The following is a 1,112-nucleotide window of genomic DNA, read 5'->3' as shown; positions in this document are numbered from 1 at the left end:
AATTTTTAGATAAATTTATATATTAAAAATATAATTATTTATTAAATTAAATTTTTGAAACCAGTGATTTTACGTCATATAAGACAATTTCTACAGTTTTCATTGTTGGAAGTTTAGGCAATTGTCCTCATCAGCTAATCTATTCGATCGAATCGCTAATATATATGCAGCAACGTATACCTAAATTAAACAATATATGAACGCTAATCTTGTTTTTTCCTCTTCTATTTTCTCTGTCTCTCTTTATGTGTGGTTGAAGGTCCAGTGGTGGAGGGGTAGTGTAATTCAATGGGGTCAGTCGGTAGAGTAAATTATTAAAGTAATATTTAAAAATTTATATCATTGACAAAAAATATTACAAAAAATTTTAATGATAAATAAATTCTTAAAAAATTTTAAAAAGTGACAAAAAATATATATTAAATATATATTTTAAAAAAAATTTAGACATTAAATTTTGATATAAATTTTTATAATTATTATTAAAAAATATTTTTTTAACTCAAAGTAATATTTTAAATTTATGATTATCTAATTTTGTTTTTAAAATTGCATTCCAGACCTTACAATAGTCTTTCAATCAATTTTTATCTAACACTGATCATCAAAAAATTGAAGTGGTCTGATATCTGTCACACTGACATGCTAACGACTAGCTAACGTGATCATAGTAAAGTAAACTCTTTTTTGTAATATGGTCTTATGCCCAATTTAAAATCTTAATCTCCAATTTATGTTCATTAATTGCAGTGCTTCTCCTTCTAGAATATCACATAAGAGATTGTGGTAAAAAACAAAAGCGTCACTGCTATAATAAACAAAGCAAAATTATTAGTACACTTTGTCATCATTATATATATATAACCTTAAATTTTTCTATGATATTATGGTTGGTTTGCATGCACAAACACAGTTTTATTGTGGAAACTATGCATTCACTTTTAACTTTGAAATTTCCTATGATATTATGATTGGTTATTGTAAAAAAATGAATAAAGATGTCAAATGAGACACTGCTTGATTTTGACCACTACCACTGTATATATATCTTGCAGATTTCTTTTCATTCCCTCCACTATGTTATGTAATAATGGTGGAACTTTTTTGCCTTG

Source organism: Arachis duranensis, chromosome 1, assembly GCF_000817695.3.
Source record: "Arachis duranensis cultivar V14167 chromosome 1, aradu.V14167.gnm2.J7QH, whole genome shotgun sequence".
Lineage (NCBI taxonomy): Eukaryota > Viridiplantae > Streptophyta > Magnoliopsida > Fabales > Fabaceae > Arachis > Arachis duranensis.
Note: the sequence above shows the minus strand (reverse complement) of the source record.